The 26,841-nt window shown below is 42.7% G+C and overlaps 1 long non-coding RNA gene across 1 annotated transcript; it reads left to right on the top strand.

Moving 5' to 3' along the window:
* The first annotated feature begins 1,565 nt into the window (after positions 1-1,565).
* Positions 1,566-26,071, top strand: LOC149470718 (uncharacterized). The gene is made up of 5 exons (XR_016308302.1): positions 1,566-1,811; positions 15,335-15,410; positions 21,640-21,660; positions 22,856-22,876; positions 25,244-26,071. It is a non-coding gene; the product is annotated as an uncharacterized LOC149470718 (long non-coding RNA).
* The last annotated feature ends 770 nt before the right edge of the window (positions 26,072-26,841 follow it).

The raw sequence follows: 26,841 nt of genomic DNA, 5'->3' as shown, positions 1-26,841 counted from the left end.
CTATACCCCCGAGGATTTATGGGCCTGGTTGAGGAGGTTTGGTGAAATGTTGTGTCCCTATTGTGGATGATAGAGGAATATGGACGGGTGGATGGTCAGTGGCAATGAGGCTGAGAGTGTGTGGGAATGTGGTTCAGCATTTGCCCTCCTCTGCCTTTATTGGTAGAAATAGAATTACCATCTTCTACCCTGGACAGCGTAAGCTGTTATGTCAGGAACTGGGGCATCTGGCAAGAGACTGTAAGACCACTAGACTTGTGTGATCAGATTGGTCACCCCTATAGCCAGTGCCCCAAGGCTATGCACAACAAGCCAGAGTTAGTGGAGGAATTATTTTGCCTGGTTAGGGAGGAGTTGGCTGGGGCTGTACCAGGGGACCCTGGTGTCTCTGTCCCATCAGAATCTTGTCTGTGAGGCCATCTGAGGTATCAGTGTCCCCCCAGTCTGTGATTCCCCAGTCAGTGTCAGAAAGTGTGGTTGTCAAATCTGTGTCAAAACCTGTTGTTAGTCCTGGAGTAGTGAAAGGATCTGGACCAGCGTGTATGCTTGCACCATGGCTAAAGTGCAGCTGGAGGTCATCAGATGCCGAGGGGTGGAGTGGGTGATAGATTGGATGATGGTGGGGGGTGGGGGGGTGGGAAGAAGAAGGGGATGGGAGTGGCTGGTGTAGAATGCAAGATGTATAATGTGAAAGGCGGGGTGAATGATGTGGGGAGAGAGGTAAATGGGGGGGGGTTTGGCTGAGGATGTCCTGGGGGGTGGGGGGAGGGGGTTCTGCCATCAGGATTGTCAAGTGAAGATATGGAATGATTGGAGGCTGAAAGAAAAATGGGTAGAAGCAGAGGAGAAGGAAGGATTTCAGCGCTGTAAAACCAGTGAAGGTGGAGGTGTCAAATACATTTGAGGTGTTTTCTGAGGTGGAGGATGAGGTATCTTCAGGTGAGGAGTCTGTGATTTCCATGGAGGAGGAATCACAGGGAATATTGAAGTGTGTAGGGTCTCCAAGTAGGGAGGGGGGTAAGCAGGCTAAGAAACTTGTACCTCAATCATCCTGATGGCAGTTCCTACTACATAGAAGGTGGAGACCATTAATGTCGCCAGCATAAAATCAGTAAGCGCTTATAACATGGCCTTATTTTTGCTCAGCAGGTTTGATGCTGATATTTCCCTTTTGCAAGAGACCAGGTTGTCCAGTTTGGCTGATATTCATCTGGCGAAGAAGAAGTGGAGGCGCGGCCCCTCCTTCTGGTCTCTTGTGGCCGAGCCTTACACTGGAATTGCTGTACTTTTTTCTAGCATGGTGACCTGTCAGTAGATTATTGAGGCAGAAATGGGGAGATATATGATCTTAGACGTCCCCATGGGGAGTGCCTCATTAACATCTATTGGCCCCAGACAAAATGGAACAGGAAATACCTCTTCATGAAGATCAAGGCTTTTCTTTTTACAGCCCAGCAAGTTGTCTTTGGTGGTGATTTTAACACCGTCACTAGGACTAAGTACAGAAAAGGTACCGGAGCCAGGCTGGACTGCGATGGCTTTTTTTTAATGAAATAGATAGACAGGCAGGCCTGGTTGATGTGCACATTCATTGCTGCCCAGATGACACGGATTCACTTTTCAGCGAGGTGCTAGACAGAGTAGAATATATCTGTTTTTTTTAAAGGGAATGTTGCCTTCTTGGCACCAGAGTGTCAGGCGGTGGAGTTTTCCGATCACTGTATTCTGTCTGTGACTCTGAGTGACCCCGATACACAACCTAGGGGTATGGTACCGGTAAGTTGAATTTGGAGCTTCTGGATGATGAGAAGGTGAGTCAATTCTTTGAGGATGTTTTTCAGGGACAGGTATCAATCATGGACTTTTGCAGCTTTAAAATAGCCCTGGGTCCAGAGCAAGCATCATGCCCCTATCACATGGTCACATGGTGGGGAACTCAGCAATGAATGCCTCATGCTGACGCCCTTAGTTCCCAAATGAAGGCAGACCAAACCTTATGAAAACCATCATAGCTGAATGAAATCATCTCAAAATCTATTAAAATTGCTTAGTTTGCCCACCATGTGACCATAGGGGCTTGATGCTTGCTCTTGACCCAGAGTTATTTAACAGCTGCCAGCACTTAAGGTTGATTTAGCTCTAAGGAAGGGAGTCCAGCTCCTGAAACATGTCAGCATCTTCAACCAGAAGGTTCCAAGATGGGACCCCACTACTTCATACTGAAGCTCTTGTATTATATGCGTGCTTTTGTTTGGTTTGTAAGCATTCATTTGTCTTCTGTTTTTATTAAAACTCATGTATTACAGTAATGTACGAAGAGTGTGTGCCTTCTTGTATGTTTTTTTTAAAGCTTTTGAGTGGGTCAATCATCAAGATCGATTGGTTGATGACTTTATACGTGGGCTGAAAGATTCATGTTTGTGAATGGTTGGATTGGACAGCTCTTTGAGGATGGCTCAGGTGTGCATCAGGGGTGTCCTTTGAGTTCACTGCTATACGCATTTGTAATTCATCCCTTCATTAGGACCATTGTGTGGAGTGCCTTTGAGCATTCCTAGTGAACCTCTTCTGAGGGTCGAGGACTATGCTGATGATGTGTCTGTTTTCATCTCTGGGATGCAGGAGGTGGAGGAGGTGGTCTCATTGATGGAATAGTATGCTAGTCATCTGGCTCAAATATCAATCATGATTTGGGTGAGGTTTTCTGGATGGGAGAGGAAGGTGAAGACTTTGAGCTACCAAACGCCTTCCCAGAGCACCGGCAGGAAATTAAAGTTTTAGGCATCAAATTTGGTCCCGGCGATTACGGCCTTGCAGATTGGGTCAGCAGGCTACAAGATGCTGATGCCAAGTTTGCCAGCTGGAAGGATTCAAATCTCTCTTATAGGGAAAGAATTAAAAGCATAAGAAGAGAACGCAATGCCAATCCGAGTGTAACAATCGTGGTTTAAAAGAAACAAGCAATAACTATTGTACTTACAGGAAAAAGGAAAAAAGAACTGTTCATCAGTGAGAAGGCTGCTGGCCACTGTGTGTACTGCCGCTACTGGCTGCTTGTCGCTGTCAGTCCTGCTAGTGTCAGGATCCTTGGTGGTGCTGGTGGCTTCCAGCACTTCCTAGATCCTCCAGAGGCATTGAGTGTGACATCAGCACCTCAGGTACGTTGCAGGGGCTTGGCATGCATTCAGAGTATGTGTTCTCCTTCTTCAGGCTGTGGGGGAACTATCTTAGAGGAGGTATTTATGGGCTGTATCACAAGCTGTGATGTTGCAAGGCCACCACAAGATGTCTCCCAAATGGTGAAGATGAGCTGGTATATTAACATATAAACTAACATAGAAACTAAAGTACTAAGAAAATGTAAAATAAATGATTATACTCACAAATCCATGTACATTTTTCACAAAAAAATAAGACCATAAGGGTCCTCCATAAAATAGATAAAGAATAGCATTAATATGGAGATATATTTAAATAGTATGAATAAAAGTAAATATCTGTATGGTGACCACTGTGGGTTTGGTATAGTGATGGGCCATCCACATCCATAGAACCATTTGTTGCTCACTATGATGACAACTATAGGGGCCTTTCCTTCATGTCTGTTTTGGAAATAAAAAAACGAGCATTCCTTGATCTAGAGCAGGGGTCCTCAAACTATGGCCCGTGGGCCACATGCGGCCCGCTGAGGACATTTATCCGGCCCTCTGGGCAGGGGCGTATCTGCCGCGAGACAAGGGACTAGGGTTTGGCAGGTCGGGAGAGCTCGGCAGGGCTCAGGCGGGAGGCAGGAGGGTGGGATCAGCAATTCTAGAACAGGGGAAGGTGGGCTCGGCTTATGAACCCGCACCACTCACCTGGCCTCTCTGCAGCCAGCCGGCCATCTATTCTGATCAATGTATGCAACCATCACGGACGGAGGGCGGAGCCTAGAGCTGACCATGAAGAGGGGGAGCAAGAGAGGAGACTCCATCGCTGCATGTCGGGTATCACGGCCACGGACCCTAGATCAGTGTAATAGATGATCGATCTCCTCCCTCTCTCTTTCCCCCCTCTCTCCTCTCTCCCTCTCCCCTCCTCTCCCCCCCCCTTCCTCTCCCCCCCCCCCTCTCTTTACATTGTACACAGATCTGACCCAACAAGGTGTTCTGCATTTACCGTATATTTCGCTCCATAAGACACACTTGGGGGGAAATATCTGTGCGTCTTATGGAGCGGCCCAGTATTCCCGCCGCCGTTGTATGTCCGCAGTCTCTGGTCATCTCCTGTACTGTGTCCGCACTCTCTGGTCATCTCCTGTAGTATGTCTGCAGTCTCTGGTCATCTCCTGTACTATGTCTGCAGTCTCTGGTCATCTCCTGTACTATGTCCGCAGTCTCTGGTCATCTCCTGTACTGTGTCCGCAGTCTCTGGTCATCTCCTGTACTGTGTCCGCAGTCTCTGGTCATCTCCTGTACTGTGTCCGCAATCTCTGGTCATCTCCTGTACTGTGTCCGCAGTCTCTGGTCATCTCCTGTACTGTGTCCGCAGTCTCTGGTCATCTCCTGTACTGTGTCCGCAGTCTCTGGTCATCTCCTGTACTGTGTCCGCAGTCTCTGGTCATCTCCTGTACTATGTCTGCAGTCTCTGGTCATCTCCTGTACTATGTCTGCAGTCTCTGGTCATCTCCTGTACTGTGTCTGCAGTCTCTGGTCATCTCCTGTACTGTGTCCGCAGTCTCTGGTCATCTCCTGTACTGTGTCCGCAGTCTCTGGTCATCTCCTGTACTGTGTCCGCAGTCTCTGGTCATCTCCTGTACTGTGTCCGCAGTCTCTGGTCATCTCCTGTACTGTGTCCGCATTTGTTCATAGTTTTTTTTTTTTCTTAAACTATAGTCCGGCCCTCCAACAGTCTGAGGGACAGTGAACTGGCCCCCTGTTTAAAAAGTTTGAGGACCCCTGATCTAGAGCTTTACCATGATGACAAAAACATCCATGTTGACCTGATTAAAACTTACCTTTCTGTATATCAGCTTTGTCTGTGTTTTCAGTGTCTCTCTATGTGAAGATCTATAGTTGTTTCTTCCAGCTGTTATGGGGGGACAGATTGAACCTTGTTAAGAGGTCTGTAACCTACCTTCCCAGGTGGATGGGTGGCCTAGGTATGGTCCACTCGGTGGGTTTTTTTTCTCTGAGGTTTTTGAAACGTAATTTTGGTAACATGTTGGCAGAGGAACGCTATCAGAAAAACACTCTATAGAGGATTTGTCTCAAGATAATGTGTCCAGCTGGCCTGAGATGCAGGAGACGTATAATGAGCTTTCTTCATCCAAGGAGGAAAATAAGAGAATTGTTTATTAAACAAAGATATAATGAGGAGGGGGGAGGAACAGGTCATATGTTGGCCCTAATGGCAAGGACTCAAACCTCCACTACATGAATATCTGATCCTATTTTGGGATCAGGCAGGAACACTACATACTCCCCAGAAATAGTGGATATTATTTGTGAGTGTCATTATATACATTTATATTGTTTTAAAACACGGGAAGTGGAAGGGGAGATATGGTATTTATTTTGTAATTTGGTCTCCATATATAATACATAAGGGGGGATATTATCTCCATGTATAATACATAAGGGGGGATATGATCTCCATGTATAATACATAAGGGGGGATATGATCACCATGTATAATACATAAGGGAGGATATGATCTCCATGTATAATACATAAGGGGGGATATGATCTCCATGTATAATACATAAGGGGGGATATGATCTCCATGTATAATACATAAGGGGGGATATGATCTCCATGTATAATACATAAGGGGGGATATGATCACCATGTATAATACATAAGGGGGGATATGATCTCCATGTATAATACATAAGGGGGGATATGATCTCCATGTATAATACATAAGGGGGGGATATGATCTCCATGTATAATACATAAGGGGGGATATGATCTCCATGTATAATACATAAGGGGGATATGATCTCCATATATAATACATAAGGGGGGATATGATCTCCATGTATAATACATAAGGGGGGATATTATCTCCATGTATAATACATAAGGGGGGATATGATCACCATGTATAATACATAAGGGGGGATATGATCTCCATGTATAATACATAAGGGGGATATGATCTCCATGTATAATACATAAGGGGGGATATGATCTCCATGTATAATACATAAGGGGGATATGATCTCCATGTATAATACATAAGGGGGGGATATGATCTCCATGTATAATACATAAGGGGGGATATGATCTCCATGTATAATACATAAGGGGGATATGATCACCATGTATAATACATAAGGGGGATATGATCCCCATGTATAATACATAAGGGGGGGGATATGATCTCCATGTATAATACATAAGGGGGGATATGATCTCCATGTATAATACATAAGAGGGGATATGATCTCCATGTATAATACATAAGGGGGGGATATGATCTCCATGTATAATACATAAGAGGGGATATGATCTCCATGTATAATACATAAGGGGGGGATATGATCTCTATGTATAATACATAAGGGGGGATATGATCTCCATGTATAATACATAAGGGGGGATATGATCTCCATGTATAATACATAAGAGGGGATATGATCTCCATGTATAATACATAAGGGGGGGATATGATCTCTATGTATAATACATAAGGGGGGATATGATCTCCATGTATAATACATAAGGGGGGATATGATCTCCATGTATAATACATAAGGGGGGTATGATCTCCATGTATAATACATAAGGGGGGATATGATCTCCATGTATAATACATAAGGGGGGATATGATCTCTATGTATAATACATAAGGGGGATATGATCTCCATTTATAATACATAAGGGGGATGTGATGACCATGTATAATACATAAGGGGGGGATATGATCTTCATGTATAATACATAAGGGGGGGATATGATCTCCATGTATAATACATAAGGGGGGGATATGATCTCCATGTATAATACATAAGGGGGATGTGATGACCATGTATAATACATAAGGAGGATATGATCTCCATGTGTAATACATAAGGGGGGGATATGATCTCCATGTGTAATACATAAGGGGGGATATGATCTCCATGTATAATACATAAGGGGGATATGATCTCCATGTATAATACATAAGGGGGGATATGATCTCCATGTATAATACATAAGGGGGGATATGATCTCCATATATAATACATAAGGGGGGATATGATCTCCATGTATAATACATAAGGGGGATATGATCTCCATGTATAATACATAAGGGGGATATGATCTCCATGTATAATACATAAGGGGGGATATGATCTCCATGTATAATACATAAGGGGGGATATGATCTCCATGTATAATACATAAGGGGGGATATGATCTTCATGTATAATACATAAGGGGGGTATGATCTCCATGTATAATACATAAGGGGGGGATATGATCTCCATGTATAATACATAAGGGGGATATGATCACCATGTATAAATAAATAGGTTTTTCCATATAGTGAACTTGGTGTAGTTATTCCCTGAGGTCATCACAGAGGACAAGGGTGCGCTTTACGCCTGGAGGAAAGAAATGTAATCTCCAAACACGGAAAGGTTTCTTCACAGTAAGAGCTGTGAAAATGTGGAATAGACTCCCTCAAGAGTTGGTTGTGGCCAGCTCAGTGGATTGCTTTAAAAAAGTCTTGGATTCTTTCTTGGATACACAGAATATAACTGGATAATAACAGGTAAAAAACCGGTTGCCTCTCGGGGGATCAGGGAGGAATTGTTACCCTGCAGGAGTAAATAGGATCGTGCTTTACTGGGTTTGTTTGCCTTCCTCTGGATCAACTGTGTGTATCGGATAGTGTATATATGATTGCATATATGTTTTTCCGTTTTATAGATTGAACTAGATGGACTTTTTTCAGCCAGATTAACTATGTCATTTTGTAACATATTGTTGCCAGAACTACTCCAGGTAATGTGATGAGTAGAGATGATCGAATTATTCAAAAATTCGGTTCGGCTGATTCGCCGAATTCGCGGAATAAATTTGCTTCGAGCCGAATATATTCGCTGCGAATTTAACTTATAAAAAGGGTGTTTCTAGGCTTCAGAGAGCCTTTATATTAGTGCAGAACACTGTACCTTTAATTTAAATGCCCTTGGAGTCTGCTGGGGAAGAGAAATAATACTGTCAGTCAGTATGACATGCAGATGAGTGCCGTCGATCTTAGAATCACCGCACACTTCACTCATTTGGGCAGTCACGAGGCCAAAACCAGAGTGTGGAGCCACAGTGTGGCGGTGGAGGAAGCAGCAATGGGAGGCCATACAGCACCCTATGACAAAATGGAACCCACCAGCAGTGTGAGGAGACCTGAAAGTGGCACATGGCAGAGTGTGGCGATGGAGACAGCAGCAATGGGAGGCCGTACAGGGACCCATGACACACTCTGGACCTGGCAGCAGCATAAGGAGGCGGTACAGGGGCCCATGACAGATTACGGGCCTGGCAGCAGCATGAGGAGTCGGTACGGGGGCCCATGGCAGATTACGGGCCTGGCAGCAGCATGAGGAGGCGGTACAGGGGCCCATGGCAGAGTGGCGGAGCGTAAGCAGCTAAAATTGAAGGCATACAGAGGCCTATGTTAAAAAGTCCCCCCAGCAGCAGCGTGGGGAGACGACTATCAAGAGTCCAATGGCAGAGTGGCGGAGCAGAAGCAGCTTCAATTGAAGGCCATACACAGGCCTAGGTTTAAAAGTCCCTCACAGTTAATTCCAATAACGAACTCTACTCCTCCGTGCAATCTACTTACGAGACCCTGGGCAGGTCTGAGTCCAATTTGTGGTAGAGACTGGTTTTGTTCAGCCATGCTTGAGCGAGTAATAACAGGTCTGTGCTGCCCTTTGGTGTCTGGCTTAATGCGCACAACACTGAACGTCCCAGCATTTGTCAACGATTTGCCGTTAAGTGATGCAAACCCGCTGAACCACGTTCATGAGGAGCCGGTACAGGGGGCCATGAATCAGTATGGACCTGGCAGCAGCGTGAGCAGACGACAGAGGCACATGGCGCAGGGTGGCGGTGGATGCAGCAGTATTCGGAAGCCAAACACAGGCCTAGGTTAAAAAGCGGAAGCCGTCAGCAGCGTGAGCAGACGACAGAGGCACATGGCGCAGGGTGGCGGTGGAGGCAGCAGCAATGGGAGGCCATACAGCTCCCTATCACAAAATGGAACCCACCAACAGTGTAAGGAGACCTGAAAGTGGCACATGGCAGAGTCTGGCGATGAAGTCAGCAGCAATGGGAGGCCGTACAGGGACCCATGACACACTCTGGACCTGGCAGCAGCATGAGGAGGCGGTACAGGGGCCCATGGCAGAGTGGCGAAGTGTAAGCAGCTTAAATTGAAGGCCATACAGAGGCCTATGTTAAAAAGTCCCCCCAGCAGCAGTGTGGGGAGACGACTATCAAGAGTCCAATGGCAGAGTGGCGGAGCAGAAGCAGCTTTAATTGAAGGCCATACACAGGCCTAGGTTAAAAAGTCCCCCCAGCAGCAGTGTGGGGAGACGACTATCAAGAGTCCAATGGCTGAGTGGCGATCCGGGAAGTCAGCGTTGTGATTGCAGATGCAATGCAGAGATTCTATGAGGTGATGCCGTGGGTGCGAAGAAGATCATATACCGTCGTACTTCCATCCATAAGACGGAACAACCTGCGAACCGGGAGCTTTATTGCCCTGACCCGCTGAGCAGCTTCTGGGATACCCAAGAGGCCCATGGCAGAGTGGCGGAGTGTAAGCAGCTTCAATTAAAGGCCATACAGAGGCCTATGTTAAAAAGTCCCCCCAGCAGCAGCGTGGGGAGACGACTATCAAGTGTCCAATGGCAGAGTGGCGGAGCGGAAGCAGCTTCAATTGAAGGCCATACACAGGCCTAGGTTAAAAAGTCCCCCCAGCAGCAGTGTGGGGAGACGACTATCAAGAGTCCAATGGCTGAGTGGCGATCCTGGAAGTCAGCGTTGTGATTGCAGATGCAATGCAGAAATTTTATGAGGTAATGCCGTGGGTGCGAAGAAGATCATATACCGTCGTACTTCCATCCATAAGACGGAACAACCTGCGAACCGGGAGCTTTATTGCCCTGACCCGCTGAGCAGCTTCTGGGATACCCAAGAGTTTGGCTTCTGTGGGGAATATGGTTGAAAACTGAAACTTAAAGGCATGTTGACGGAAGGGCACCAGTGTCAGTGCTCCGGAGGGAATATAGCTTCAAAGCTGACACTTAAAGGTATATCGACGGTCAGAGACCAAAGGAAGTGGAGCTTGCGTCTTAAATCGACTGAATGTGGCAGACGTGAAACGTCTACGGGCCGTATATGAAACGGGTTGTTCCTCTTTCTGGAATAAGTGTTGGAAATGGCCACTCTTTTTGGTGTGGCGTTTTGTCTATTTAATTCCGATAACGGACTCTACTCCTCCGTGCAATCTAGTTACGAGACCCTGGGCAGGTCTGGGTCCAATTTGTGGTAGAGACTGGTTTTGTTCAGCCATGCTTGAGCGAGTAATAACAGGTCTGTGCTGCCCTTTGGTGTCTGGCTTAATGCGCACAACACTGGGGACAGACTAAAACATTTAATGTGAAAATGGCTTAATGTAGCTTAACGTGTAATAAACTGCCTAAACCTCAATCTATTGACTTGAAACTTTGCACAACCCAAGTTCTCAACCTCCCAAACATGTCCTAGAAGTTTCATAGATTTCAGCTTTCCACAAAGAAAATGGGGGACATTAAGCTTGTTTTTTGGGGAGCTTAATGTGGCTTAACGTACAAAAAAGAGCTTAGATGTTGACCAATCTCCCCCAAACTTCATACAATAAAAGACTCTATCTATACCAACATATTCTCAAAATTTCAGGTCATTTGGTAAATCACACCAAAAGTTATTCACATTAAGCTATATTTTACAGTGCTAAAACGTTTAATGTGAACAGCTTAATGTAAAAAGAGCTTAACGTACCATAATGTGCCTAAAACTCAATCGATTGACTTGAAACTTTGCACAACCCAAGTTCTCAACATCCCAAACATGTCCTAGAAGTTTCATAGATTTCGGCCTTCCACAAAGATAATGGGGGACATTAAGCTTGTTTTTTGGGGGAGCTTAATGTGGCTTAACGTACATAACAGATCTTAGATGTTCACCAATTTCCCCCAAACTTCACACACTACACATGTAGTTGTGCGCACCCAGAAGAGGATTTTACCCTGCCACTCTCCCCGTCCTCCACAACACTGAGTTAAGCTAGGGGGAGATTATGGGGGGCTGTGATGTCAGAGAGGGAGCTGTGATATGGGGGGCTGGAAACTGAGAGGGGGGAGCTGTGTGGGGTGAGCTGTGATATGAGTGGCTGTGAGAGAGGTAAATTGTAATACTTGGGGAGCTGTAATATGATAGGGAGAATCTGTGATATGGGGGGGATGTGATGTGATATAGGGGGCTGTGATGTGAGAATGGGGAGCTGTGATATAAGGGGCTGTGATGAGAATGGGGGGGGGGCTCTGTAATATGAAGGTTTGTGAGGGGGGTAAATAATATGAGAGGGAGAAGCTGTGGTATGGGGGGCCGTGATTTGAGAAGGGGGAGCTCTGATGCAGGAGGGGGAGCTGTGATAAGCCGGGCTGTGATGTAAGATGGGGGAGCTGTGATATGGGTGGGCTGTGATGTGATATGGGTGGCAGTGATGTAAAATGGGGGCTGTGATGTGAGGGGGGAGCTATGATGTGGGGGGCTGTAATGTGAGAGGGGGGCTGTGATATGAAGGGTTTGTGATGTGAGGAGGAGGGCTGTGATGTCAAGAGGGGGTGAGCTGTGATGTGGGGGGTTGTGATTGCAAGGGCGACTGTGATGTGAGAGAAGGGTCTATGATTTCAAGGGGGGTGTGATGTAAGCGGGGCTGTAATGTTTGGGGGCTCCGATGTGAAAGGGGTTTGTGATGTAAAGAGGGGTGTGATTGGAAAAGGGGAACTGAGGACATTAATTGTGAATTTAAAGATCTGAGTCATAGAAGAAAAATGAAATTCAGACCTCTGCAGAAAGAAAGTATTAAAAACCGGACTTTTGTGAATTCTAATTCAGTACCCGTGATGTAGAGTCTTCTACATGTGTAGTGTGTGAAGTTTGGGGGAAATTGGTGAACATCTAAGATCTGTTATGTACGTTAAGCCACATTAAGCTCCCCCAAAAAAGGTTTAATGTCCCCCATTATCTTTGTGGAAGGCCGAAATCTATGAAACTTCTAGGACATGTTTGGGATGTTGAGAACTTGGGTTGTGCAAAGTTTCAAGTCAATAGATTGATATTTAGGCACATTATGGTACGTTGAGCTCTTTTTACATTAAGCTGTTCACATTAAACGTTTTAGCACTGTAAAATATAGCTTAATGTGAATAACTTTTGGTGTGATTTACCAAATGACCTGAAATTTTTAGAATATGTTGACATAGATAGAGTCTTCTAATGTGTAAAGTTTGGGGGAGATTGGTCAACATCTAAGCTCTTTTTTGTACATTAAGCCACATTAAGCTCCCCAAAAAACAAGCTTAATGTCCCCCATTTTTTTTGTGGAAGGCTGAAATGTATGAAACGTCTAGGACATGTTTGGGATGTTGGAAACTTGGGCTGTGCAAAGTTTCAAGTCACTTGATTGAGGTTTAGGCACATTATGGTACGTTAAGCTCTTTTTACATTAAGCTGTTCACATTAAACGTTTTAGCACTGTAAAATATAGCTTAATGTGAATAACTTTTGGTGTGATTTACCAAATGACCTGAAATTTTCAGAAGATGTTGGTATAGATAGAGTCTTTTATTGTGTGAAGTTTGGGGGAGATTGGTCAACATCTAAGCTCTTTTTTGTACGTTAAGCCACATTAAGCTCCCCGAAAAACAAGCTTAATGTCCCCCATTTTCTTTGTGGAAAGCTGAAATCCATGAAACTTCTATGACATGTGTGGGATGTTAGGAACTTGGGCTGTGCAAAGTTTCAAGTCAATTGATTGAGGTTTAGGCACATTATGGTACGTTAAGCTCTTTTTACAATAACCTATTCACATTAAATGTTTTAGCACTGTAAAATATAGCTTAATGTGAATAACTTTTGGTGTGATTTACCAAATGACCTGAAATTTTGAGAATATGTTGACATAGATAGAGTCTTCTAATGTGTAAAGTTTGGGGGAGATTGGTCAACATCTAAGCTTTTTTTTGTACGTTAAGCCACATTAAGCTCCCCAAAAAACAAGCTTAATGTCCCCCATTTTTTTTGTGGAAGGCTGAAATGTATGAAACTTCTAGGACATGTTTGGGATGTTGAGAACTTGGGCTGTGCAAAGTTTCAAGTCAATTGATTGAGATTTAGGCAGTTTATTACACGTTAAGCTACATTAAGCCATTTTCACATTAAATGTTTTAGTCTGTCCCACAACACTGAACGTCCCAGCATTTGTCAACGATTTGTCCTGAAACATTGCCTCCTCTGCCACTCCTCTGCGTGTTGTCTGACATACTCTTTAATTCAATAGGCACCCCAAAAATAAAACCGGATTTAACTCTTTGAACGTACAATAGTGGTTGTGAAGCAGAAAGTCAGTTTATTGTACACAATCGGTCAATTGCAGCTTGCCGTTGGCTGTAAACTGTACGTTTCTGTCACTGGAATGCACTAATCACCCAAAAAATATTACCGCCACCCGGCGTGTAAATGGATTTAACTCTTTGAACGTACAATAGTGGTTGTGAAGCAGAAAGTCAGTTTATTGTACACAATCGGTCAATTGCAGCTTGCCGTTGGCTGGAAACTGTACGTTTAGGTCACTGGAATGCACTAATCACCCAAAAAATATTACCGCCACCCGGCGTGTAAATGGATCTAACTCTTTGAACGTACAATAGTGGTTGTGAAGCAGAAAGTCAGTTTATTGTACACAATCGGTCAATTGCAGCTTGCCGATGGCTGTAAACTGTACGTTTATGTAACACTGGAATGCACTAATCACCCAAAAAATATTACCGCCACCCGGCGTGTAAATGGATTTAACTCTTTGAACGTACAATAGTGGTTGTGAAGCAGAAAGTCAGTTTATTGTACACAATCGGTCAATTGCAGCTTGCCGTTGGCTGGAAACTGTACGTTTATGTCACTGGAATGCACTAATCACCCAAAAAATATTACCGCCAGCCGGCGTGTAAATGGATCTAACTCTTTGAACGTACAATAGTGGTTGTGAAGCAGAAAGTCAGTTTATTTTGCACAATCGGCAAACTGCAGCACCAACTGTGCACGACAGCCACCAAAAAAAAAAAGGGTGTATGTCACTTTAAATTTTCTATTCTTTGATAGCTGTGGCCCTAAGTAACGATTCTGTGTCCCTGAGTAACGATTCTGTGTCCCTGAGTAACGATTCTGTGTCCCTGAGTAACGATTCTGTGGCCCTAAAGTCTCTGTGGCCCTAACTCTGTCCCTTAATACACACAGGTCTGTCTCTCTTGAATGACCAGAGGCTAATGGAGAAGTCTAAGATGGCCGCGATTTATAGCTCCACCATTACACAGTGCTGGCTGGCTGGCTGCTGATTGGCTAATGCGATCACATGTCATGAATGCATTATGGGTCAGCGCGCCTTGTCTGCGCGCCTTCCCAGAGATCCCCGCCCCATCTTCTCTGTCCATTTTCTCCGTCGCCACACATGTCGCCGCCATTTTTGGGAAAATTCGATTCGTGCATCCGAAGTTTGCTAATCTTCGGATTCGTCGCGAATAGAATTTTTCCAAATCTTCGGAACGAATTCCACTTCGTCATGTTCGATTCGCTCATCTCTAATAATAATCATTTTTATTGCATTAATTTTTCCCCCTTAAAAAGATTCTTGAGCAATATACATAATTAACTAACTGATATAACTGATAGCTATTGGCTATAGAATCCACTCGCTGCCTGCTGTCATTCACAAGCAGATAGCCTGATGGGGATCTAGTGTTTCAGCTTTCCCATCAGGCTCCTCCCACTGTAACATCATTAGATGTCAGGAGGCTGCTGGCTGGGGACATTTTGTGGAATTCCCTGTAAAATAAATTATAACTTTTTTTTTCATAAAGTTGGAAAACACAATTTATATTCATGAGCTTAGAAACAGTAAAGTTTTACTTCATTTAGAAGAGTAATCTCTTTTCTATGCATATAGTAATACGAAACTAATTAGGTCGACAAACAGAACATCTCTATTATTGTTTCTGGGTAACAATTTGATGACTCTTTATTTTTGGTTTTAGAGTTGTCCGGCTATTAGATCTGCTTCGGTGGACAATAATGTGAAAAATATAACTATTGGACCCATATACCAGAAAGGTAAGATTTATTTTTATAAAGACTGTTTTTGGAAATATGTGATGTCTCCTATACTGTACATGTGACTGTCAATATCTACTTCTATGAATATAAATATGCTAATACCAATATTCCCAAAAGTATATATCACACAAATATATATATTAAAAAAAAAATTCAAAATGTAACAGTCCAAAAATAGATAAGAAATAAAATTAAATAATTTATAAAAAGTCACTCTGTGCCAACTTCAATCATCAATCTTCATATTCAGCCTTTCAATGGCTCAAAGAAACGTCAACATAAAAAGAAAAATCACATAGTGCATTATCTTAAATAAAATATAAATGAAACAGATGTGATAAACGCAAACCACCATGCGTGATCAGAAATAGTGAAAAAAGTGAAAGCGTCAAAATAGTGCCAGTGAATCAATCCAGTGAAAAATATGCATCCAAAAACAACATGTGAAACATTGTGTCCACTTCTATGGTGTAAGGAGTGAATACCCTTACCAAAATATGTGAATAATATGCCTTTCCACCTCCCAGCGAGGGTATTATCACAAATTCTCTTATGATCTCTTACGATCTCTTATGATTAAGTCAGGTGACGAAACATGTCAAGGGAAGTGATGTCAGACGCATAGAGGAACTGGAAGTGATCTGGAGGCCATTTTACAATCTGGTAAAACCTCATAGAAGTCCATGTGGAGGAACCAGGGATCTCTGAGAGGTTTGGATATTCTGATAAAAGAGGAATCATGATGTAAGCATATTCAGTAAAGTCATTTAAATTGTATATGCGGGTTTACACTATGAGTTCTTCTATACGTGGTGGGCATCCGTGGATTGGTGGAGATTCATGGTTATACTTGAAAGCTGCTATATCTGGATGACGTCTTGATCTGATGCATGAGGCTGTGATGATCCTTTGGTTGAAGCAGGATTTGTGATAATACCCTCGCTGGGAGGTGTAAAGGCATATTATTCACATATTTTGGTAAGGGTATTCACTCCTTACACCATAGAAGTGGACACAGTGGGGTTTATTTACTAAAGCTGGAGAGTCCAAAATCAGACTCCCTTCTGCCTAGAAACCAATCAGCTTCCAGGTTTCATTGCCAAAGCTTCATTGAACAAGCTGAGGTTAGAAGCTGATTGGTTTCTATGCAGAAGGGAGTCTCATTTTGGACTCTCCAGCTTTAGTAAATAAACCCCAGTGTTTCACAGGTTGTTTTTGGATGCATATTTTTCACTGGATTGATTCACTGGCACTATTTTGACACTTTCACTTTTTTCACTATTTGTGATCACGCATGGTGGTTTGCGTTTATCACATCTGTTTCATTTATATTTTATTTAAGATAATGCACTATGTCATTTTTCTTTTTATGTTGAGGTTTCTTTGAGCCATTGAAAGGCTGAATATGAAGATTGATGATTGAAGTTGGCACAGAGTGACTTTTTATAAATTATTTAATTTTATTTCTTTATCTATTTTTGGACTGTTACATTTTGAATTTTTTTTTTTATATATTTGTGTGATATATACTTTTGGGAATATTGGTATTAGCATATTTATATTCACAGTTTTTATACATTTTAGGGAATAGTGAATCTTTATGCTATTTATAGCCTTATTGTACTGAATTATTGAAGGGATTCCGTAAAATTCACATATATACAATATCTACTTCTAGTTCACAAAACATTTGTATAACAATGCTTAGCATGGGAAGGTGTTAGTCGTATGGTACAGGACACGGGATCTTTAGTTGTTGCACTGGGTATTATGCATCTGCCTTCAGGTGATTGGATGCTGGTAAAAAAGAGATCATCAATGCTATCTGAGTTCTGCAATGGACGATCAGCATCACCCCTTTGTCTCTCATCACTTTGGCTTGTCCTTGGTACCTCCGGGTTTTCACAATGGCGCTTGCCCCAGTCTGAGCTCTGCTCTGTGTTCTGGGGATTCATGTTGTGGGATTCCTGGATGATCTCCCAGTAAAGGATCAGTCCTCCCTATCCCTGTCAGCTAACATCCAGTGGATGATGCAGATTCTGCAAAGCTTTGGTTTAATCCTCAGCCTATGAAAGTCATTGCTGGAACCTTCTCACAAACTAGAGTGCTTTGACCTGTTATACCCAGTCCAGGATTTTCCTACCCTGGTACCAACTTCTGTCTCACTTTGTGCCTGCATGATTATTTGGGGATGAAAGGATTGCCCTTTTGAGGCAATGCCATATGTCTACTTTTCATCCAGACTGTTGCAACTCAACATTTTGTCAGCATCTGACCGCAAGGCCATGCTCTCCCTGGGGTTTGGAGTTTCCAATTCAGTGCTGGAGTCAAGGAAGTCCTTTTCTCTAAAGATGTGGAACGGGAAACAGACATGATTTTTTCATGGCCTGAACTGCATATTCCAGCCCTGTGTACATCCACATCCCTGGAGTGGAAAGTTGTCAAGTGAACATTCTCAGTCTTCAGAAAAGGAAATTTCTCTTAAGAAATACTCCAGGGAACTCATCCTGTCTTTCTGTCAGTCTGGTCTGAATCAGCACATGGCTTTAAGTACTAATAAAGGGAAATATCAGCCTTGGCTGTATTGTTTCATATTCCATTGGCTTCTCACCCACTATCTAAGGCTTTTGTACAAGTTGTCTCACTCACCTTTCACTTTCACACTTCACTGTTTCTCCTCGGGGTCTTCATCTGGTTCTTTTAGCTCTTCAGTAGCTGCCCTTTGGATCTATCAGGGATATTCCCTTGTCTGACTTAATTTGCCAGGTGGCCATTCTTGTTACTATCACCTCTATGCGGAGGGTCTCTGAGATAGCAGCCTTAGCCTGTGAGGAGCCCCCTTCCTCCTTGAGGTGGTTTCTCCTTCCAATACATTGTCATGTCTTCCTTATGACCTGCTCTGACATTTCTCTCCACTTCATTGATATAATATTCATTATAAATGTTTGCCTTTTAGTTGGTGCCACTTTTATGCACTTGGATCCTTTTTCTGCTTCCTGAGGATTCCCAAAGTTTATTCCACTGCTTCAGATTCCACTGCTGCAGATTCCACTGCTTCAGATTCCACTGCTTCAGATTCCACTGCTGCAGATTCCACTGCTGCAGACTTTTTATACAGATATAGGTGCAACAACCATTCTCATACCCCAATTAGTAGTTCTGTCACTAGACAATAGTATTTGGTTTATACTTTTGAGCTCAGTTGAGTATCAGCTAGGTTGATAGAGCATAGCATAGCACAGAGAGTCAGTACACGGGCCCACCGACGGGAGTGGGCGGGGCTATTGCTGCAATCTGTTATATGTTATTCTAATCCGCCATTACTAGGTGGATTAGAAGAGTCATCATCTGAGCTCCAGGTCTAAATGATAGGACTCCTCCCTTCCCTTTACTAAACCTGTTAGTGCTTCATGGACTTTTCAGCATCAGCCATTTGGTCTTCCTTTCATATGTTTGTTAAGTTTACCAGGTGGATATTAAGGCCTCCTCTAATGGTAATTTCAGGCATAGGTGCTACAATCAGCTTTCTGACTCTGTGGATAAAAGAAAAGATGTGGCACTCCCAAACCCACAACAATACATTTTTGTGAATGGAGAAAGAATGAATGAAAAAGAGGACCTGACTTGTGCACTATGAACCAAGCAGAAATGGAGGACATCTGGCAGATCAAGGGTTAACATGTCCCACAGAACCTCTCCACATGGATCAGGGAAGATCTAAACACATCAAGCAGCATAAAAGAAAAGCAAGGGTGAAGGAAGATGTCAGTATTTTACAACTTCCATAGAAAAGAAATATAATATCCTCTTACATTGTAACAAATGATGATGATGGGCACTCCGTAGTGCAGTGACACGGGCACAGTGGGAGATAACAACGCTGGATGCAGTGTATAGACAAAGCCTGAACTGACAAGCTGATAGAGCATAGCATAGCACAGAGAGTCAGTACACGGGCCCACCGACGGGAGTGGGCGGGGCTATGGCAGCAATCTGCTATATGTTATTCTATATTGTATCAGCCAATCAGTTTAGACTTTGCCTTTACACTGCATCCATTATTATCTCCCTCTGTGCCTGTGTCTCTGTACTACGGGTGCCAATCATCATTGGTCACAATGCGGATATTCTGCTTCCTTTCTAGTACAGTTGCAGATACAACATCTTCCTGTGCCATTGCTTCTCTTTGATGCTCTGCGTCTGTTGAGCCTTACGTTTGGATGTCCTAGTGCAGTGGTCGGCAAGCCGCAGCTCGCGAGCCACATGCGGCTCTTTACACGCTTTAATGTGGCTCTTGTGTGCCGGGCGCCCGCTCCCCTCCCTCCTCTTGGGCGGCAGGGACTATGCAGCGTGATCCAAAAAAAAAACAGCCAGGGCAGCGCGCTCAAATGCAATGATTGGCCAGTCTCGCTGCCACTCACATCCTGATAGCCAGTGATTGGCTGTCAGGATGTGTGTAGGCGGGGCAGCGTGACGAACGTGAGAGGAGCTAGGCTCCTCTCACAGTCCGCCCTGAAGACCGGAACGGCGCGGGAACATGGCGAGAGGAACACGCGGAGCAAAGGTAAGTGAATTGACACAGGGGGGACTTGGCTCACTACTTGCTTACTACTACTATATGAGGGATGCATTAATATGGGGGATGAATTACTATGGGGGATGAATTACTATAGGGGGGATGAATTACTATGGGGGGTGAATTACTATGGGGGATGAATTACTATATGGGGGATGAATTACTATGGGGGATGAATTACTATATGGGGGATGAATTACTATGGGGGATGAATTACTATATGGGGGATGAATTACTATGGGGGATGAATTACTATAGGGGGGATGAATTACTATGGGGGGTGAATTACTATGGGGGATGAATTACTATATGGGGGATGAATTACTATGGGGGATGAATTACTATATGGGGGATGAATTACTATGGGGGATGAATTACTATATGGGGGATGAATTACTATGGGGGATGAATTACTATATGGGGGATGAATTACTATATGGGGGATGAATTACTATAGGGGGGATGAATTACTATGGGGGATGAATTACTATAGGGGGGATGAATTACTATATGGGGGATGAATTACTATGGGGGATAAATTACTATATGGGGGATGAATTACTATGGGGGATGAATTACTATATGGGGGATGAATTACTATATGGGGGATGAATTACTATATGGGGGATGAATTACTATGGGGGATGAATTACTATGGGGGATGAATTACTAAGGGGGATGAATTACTATATGGGGGATAAATTACTATATGGGGGATGAATTACTATAGGGGGGATGAATTACTATAGGGGGGGTGAATTACTATGGGGGATGAATTACTATATGGGGGATGTATTTTCAGTTTTAAAAATGTGGCTCTCAAAATAAATTTCAATCGTGGTTTTGGCGAGATTTGGCTCAGTTGAAAAAAAGGTTGCCCATCACTGTCCTAGTGTAATGACAGTGTCCTGTATTGTATGACTAACAAAGTGGGGTTTTTTACTTACCAGTAAAATCTATGTACGGGAATCCCCCTCCCCCCATCTGATCTCCCTATTGCCTGCTGCAAAACTGAAACTATCTGTTCCAGTGGGAGGAGTTAAAAAGGAACACCCCTTTTTTTGTCCAATCATTTCAAAGTGGCTGCATAATAGCCAATGTAATGAATAAGAATCCTCTATCTCAAATTTCTCTCCAAGAAAGATTTTACTGGTATGTCAAATATACTTTTAATGTCCCTCCTCTTATAATTATTATAAACAGAATAGTTTGGCATTTTTCTTGCTTTACAGCCCACACATTTTATTTCATTTTCTCTTACTTTACTATCTTACTTACCAAACTTCCCAGTTTTTACATTAAATATGATTTATATTTATAGAAAGGCAATCAACGGACTAAAGCAATGGCTAAAATGTGAAAATAACTTGATAAACGTTTATATAGAAGTGATGTCACACTATTCTGTTTTTTTCTTTGATGTCTTTTCCTTTATTTGTAGTAAATTGGATACAATACTTTGGCTTCATATCAGTAGCTGATACAACCTGATAAACTAGAAGTAATCGATAAAAAATATATTTTATATGTACAGGAAGCCTTTAGAATTCTAAAAATCAAAGCAGAAATTAAGTTGATAAATAAGTTAATAATAAAAAGTTGATAATAAAAATGAAGTTAATAATATTTGTATCTTTATTTTACTTCCAGCCGCTGTGTCGTCTGTTGGAGGTGAGTTTGACTTTTTTTATAATCAGCTGCAATTTAATCACAATGCATCACACATGAAGGAAGAATATATTAGGACTAAGTAGGCGTTCTCTCATTGGTTGCTGGTAAAAGTATATCGCTGAAGAACTTAAGGAGTTAATTTTATCCATGTGGAGAATTTGCTCATTTTTGGCACCCAATCAGAATAAGGGGGATTTTAGAAACATAGAAATGTCCTAAATATTATTGTTTAATGGATGTGAATTTGTCTCAATAGTCATAGTTCCCAGAACAGCAGCTTGGAGAGCCAATCCAGGCTCCACAGTGCTCAGCACGTCTACCTAGCAGCACCAGGGTCCTTGGTTTGAATCTTAACCACTGCACTATCTGCCTGGAGTTTGCATGTCCCCACTGTGCTTGTGTGGGTTTCCTCTGGTGCTCCGGTTTCCTCACACACTAGAAAAACATTCCAGCAGGTTAATTAGCTCCTGTCTAAAATTGTCCCTAGAATGTGTATGTAGGAATGTGAGTTAGGGACCTTAGATTGTACGCCCCTTGAGGGTTAGGGACTGATGTGAATCTAATATATATATATATAATTATTATTATTATACAGTATTTATAAAGTGCCAACAGTTTGCTCAGCGCTGTACATTACAATGGGAGACAATACATGAGACAGTACATTAGCAATACAATGCGATACCTGAGGGGTTCGAGGGCCCTGCTCCTTGGAGCTTACAATCTAGGAGGGAGGGGATGGTGGCACAGGAGGAGATAGCTGTGGGGGATGGAGTGGTAGGAAGAGTGGAGGAGATCTGCAATTAGCAGGGGGTGGGGTAGGCTTCCCTGAAGAGATGGGTTTTCAGGGTGCGCTTAAAGGAGAGGAGAGTAGGTGATAGTCTGATGGATTGGGGTAGGGAGTTCCATAGGATGGGTGATGTCCTGGAGAAGTCCTGGAGGCGGGAATGGGAAGAAGAGACCAGGGAACTAGAGAGTAGGAGGTCTTGCGAGGAGCGGAGAGTGCGTTTTGGGTGGTATTTGGATATTTATTTATATAAAGCGCTGTGTAAATTGACAGCTCTGTATAAGCACCTGTAATTAAAAAAAACAAAATATATATATATATATTATACAGAACAATAGTAACATAGTAAAATAGTAACATAGTTTTTCTATGAAAACAATCTGATTTGTGTTTGTATTTTATTTCCAGCTGCTCTGTCTTCTGATGGAGGTAAGAAAGGAAAGTGATTATTATAATCAATTGCCTTTAGTCATAGTGGATCACATTTGGTTGGCTGGTGGAGTAACACATTGGGATAAAAAGGTCTAAATAAGTCATCTGAGTCCCTATTCCAGGGAAGGTGTGTTGCGTTCAAACATTCAGTGAAGTTAGGTGGGATTTCAGAAATGTGAGGGTCTTCCTCTGTATAGAGGGATCGGGGTTGTCCCTCCTATCATACAAGGTAGGAGTCTTAGAATAATTATAATGTGAGCTCTGTGCCTATGGAAAATACAAGGTGCTGATTGGTGGGTACAGCTGCTGGATTTCCTTTCCTGATAAGGGAGGTGGAGATACTACAGAGATATTCCAGAGGTGGAGCGCTGTTTGCTCTAAACAAATATACTCTCAGTAAAAATAATAAATGTAAACCCACACTGGTGAGCAATGATTCCTTGCATAGCAAATAAATAGCTTGTGCTCATAGTATAAATAATCACACAAATCCTCCTCATTACCGTATTATAAAATATACGTCTCAGAATATCCATGAGCAAATGTGCTGCCGCTAGAGATGTGCACAATGGAAATATCTGTTTATTTCAGATTCATTTGTTAAATTCATAATTTGATTTTGTCATCATCATTATGTTAGAGTGATTCATTTTCTGAATGTGTTTCGTATATTCAGATTCCTTTCATGTATTCAGATTTGTTTAATATATTTGGAGTTTGTTTCTTCAATTCACGTTAGTTTTGTATATTTGGATTAGTTTCATATATTTAAATTCGGATAGTCTACCCCATAAAGTGAACTGGAATAAGTTGATTGGACGATTTCCAAAAAAAACAATTGCACAGGTGGCCACCTATCACGGGACCACGCTTGGTGTCACTGAGCTCCTGAGAGCGACCCATTCTTTCACCAATGTTTGTAGAAGCCGTCTGCATGCCTAGGGGCTTGATTGTATACACCTGTATCCATGGAGGTAATTGGAACACTGGAATCACATGGTTTGTAGGGGTGACTGTCCCAATACTTTTGGCAATATAGTGTATGTAAACTACACTACTGGTCCCAATCCAAGATGGCTGTGTACTCCACAGACTGGAATCCTGGGATTACGATCACTGAAAACATCCTTTAGATGAAACGCAGTGATCGGGGCTATGCCCAAGACATCATTTAAGGTCTGTGGAGAGCACAGCCATCTTGGATTTGGGCCAGTAGTGGAAGCATACATATGTGAGCAGAATGTAAGTGTACAATTTGTGCATGTTGTGGTTCATTAAATAAAACAGTGCTATTTACACCGCTGATATCACCCCGTTCTTTAGATACACCGTGCATTGCACCCTCTTGAGAGACTTTAGACTAGACATTTAAAGGAACAACCAACAGTCTCTACTGAAGTAGTGCAAAACATACAGAAACAGTTCTTGTTATAACAGCTTCACAAGTACAAAGGTTCTCTAAGTGGCAATTGGGTAAGATTACCTGAGTAGCAGCAAGTCCACGGTCCTTTGAGGCACAAGTCCATTAAGGTGAACAATCCACAAGTGGAAGCAAGTATCCTTAACCTGTTGAGGCCAACAGTATGCATATATGTGGCCTCTGGGCTGGTGGTCCCTAAAGCCGAGAGGCTGCCTATATGCTTAGCAGAATGTACACACAGAGGTGCCGAGAGCGAGCACCCTGCATGTTCCCGGCACAGTTACCAATGGCTAATGGAAAGCTTCCAATCTCTATTGGTGATTGGGAGCTTTCCAATCATGTGACTGCAATGACAGCCAATCATGGTGGTCTCATGATCAGAAATCCCCTCCTCGGCATCAAAAACCTCTTAAAGGGCCAGGAGGCACCGGTCCCAAGGGGTTAAAGTCCATGTCTGACAATAAGCCATACAGGCAAAAAGTCCATAGCTGGCAGTTAAGAGTCCATAAAGTCCTTAGGCTTCCAGACCCTCAGAGAACCCCCGTTGCCCCCCTCCCCTGAAGGGGGACATAGTTTAGCAGGATAAAAGCCAACATCTTGGCAATGAATTAGCAAGAGCTCTCAGGGGCACAGAAGAGCTCTTTTATTCACATGGGCTGACCGGAGGGGGAGGTGAATCTCAAACTTTTGGTGGGAAGAGTTGACCGGCAACATTAACCCCTTCCTCTCAGATCCATCCACCTAGCAGGTCACCCCAGAACACAGTGCACACATAAACATTGTAACAGTTTTAGTTGAAAATCAACAAACTCGACCCAGATAGTTATAGAACATGAGCACCTGCACTTTCATTTGAATAGTTGGATTTGGAATACACAGAAGTTCATTGCAGAGTTCCACAATACTGTCTATTTTTTTAATGAACATTTTTCTTTGTCTTCCAGGCACTGCTGTCCCAACTGCAAAGCTTTTCATCTCCGCCATTGTTTTCCTGTTCCTGTTGTACTAGTATTATACTGACCCATCCGTGTGAATTGGTGTCAGATTTGTAGGTCAGTCACTCTACATATTCTGGAAGGGTCTATAAATCATCAAAGCAAAGAGTGATCCTCTACTGCAGACAAAGTCTTGCTATGATAGTAAATATCGGGAGAACTACTAACATCAGAGTTCCCAGAATATCAATTAAATCTTATATGACTTAAAACATGAACACATTAATAAATGTGTGGGAAGTTCGCTGACCAACATAGCCAGAGGAAGGAAAAAAGACAAAGGCATCTACATCTACAAGACTAAAAACTTTCCCAAAGTGGGACATTTCTTCAAGGCGTGATTTCTATGAGGAATAAATAGGAGATATACTGTATCTGGTTTAAGGGGAATATTTTTGATGGTGTTTTATGTGATCATTTTCTATACCTGATTACCAAAACTAAACACTATTAGCTTGGAATTATAACAAATATTATGGAAATGCTTTTCAATGAAAGCCTCTGATTCCTCCTGTATTGTATTGTATTGTATCTGTACTGTCTCCCTTATGTTGTAAAGTGCTGAGTACACAGCTGGCTCTATATAAATCCTGTATATTAATAATAAATACCATACAGATATAATAAATAGCATCTAAAAAGATGCATGATTATTTTTTTTTAAACAAAGTTATACCATGGGCTCCCCCCAGATAACTGATGTATACTGAAGTAAACATAAATGCTGTGCAATCAAAATAACAACATCAAATAAACGAAAAATAATCAAACACACAATTGATATTGTCTCTGATGTCCATACAACTCCTCCACCAGTGTACTGTGATTGTGTTCAGCTCTCTATAAATCCCATCCAGGTGATCCATCCATCCACCCTGTGTGCATACAATACGCTCACCTTCTCTCATGGACCTCCATGTGAATCAAGGTCTCATCACGCTTGTTGCCCTACCTTGGGCTATTTGGCATTTCTTACAGATCATTTGGCACAGTGGCTGAATGGTTAGCACTTCTGCCTGGTAGTACTAGGGTCATTGGCTTGAATCCCAGCCTAAGCACCACCTGCCTGGAGTTTGCATGTTCTCCCTGTACCTGCATGGGTTTCCTCTAGGTACTAAGGTTTCCTCCTACTCTCCAAAGACATGCTGGGAGGTTAATTGGCTCCTCTCTAAATTGTCCCTAGTATGTGTATGTATGAATGTGAGTTAGGGAACTTACATTGTACGCTCCTCAAGGCTTATGGACTGATGTGAATGTACAATATATATATACAGTCATGGCCGAAATTGTTGGCACCCTTGATATTTTTCCTGAAAATCATGTATTTCTCACGAAACGTATTGCATTAACACATGTTTTGCTATACACATGTTTATTCCCTTTGTGTGTATTGGGACAAAACAAAAAAAGGGAGGAAAGAAAGCAAATTCGACATAATGTCACACAAACCTCCAAAAATGGGCTGGACAAAAGTATTGGCACCCTTTCACAACTGCGGATAAATAAGAATGTTACAAGCATGTGATGCTCCTGTAAACTCACCTGGG

The sequence above is a fragment of the Staurois parvus genome, unplaced genomic scaffold, assembly GCF_062004578.1.
Source record: "Staurois parvus isolate SC_StPar_1 unplaced genomic scaffold, SC_StPar_1.0 ptg000034l, whole genome shotgun sequence".
Lineage (NCBI taxonomy): Eukaryota > Metazoa > Chordata > Amphibia > Anura > Ranidae > Staurois > Staurois parvus.
This window is presented reverse-complemented; position numbering and strand designations above follow the sequence as displayed.